Here is a 373-nt window from a genome sequence, read left to right as displayed (position 1 = left end):
TCAAGACACGGATTTTCAGGAGGGAAAAAGCTCATCAGCACCAGGAACCGGCTGCCTGGAGATCCAGCGGCCACGGGACATCCAACACAAACTCACCTCCCAGGATCAGGAACCGCGGGTGGAAGAAGCTGCTCAGATCTCACCAGTGAAGCCTCACCCCCAGCCCAGCTCAGGCAGGACACACCGCTCCCCAGCCCCGGGGAAGGTGACTGGGACACCCCCTCAGATCAACGCACCCCAAACATGAACACATGGACACCCCAGGAGTTTCATGTGATTGTGTTTATTCACCCTCAAATTATTTCATATCCAGACTCTCCCACAAGCTCTTCTCCTGAGAAAACTCCACGGCAGGGACTGTTCCTCCACCCAG

Source organism: Antrostomus carolinensis, unplaced genomic scaffold (assembly GCF_000700745.2).
Source record: "Antrostomus carolinensis isolate BGI_N321 unplaced genomic scaffold, ASM70074v2 scaffold28206, whole genome shotgun sequence".
Lineage (NCBI taxonomy): Eukaryota > Metazoa > Chordata > Aves > Caprimulgiformes > Caprimulgidae > Antrostomus > Antrostomus carolinensis.
This window is presented reverse-complemented; position numbering follows the sequence as displayed.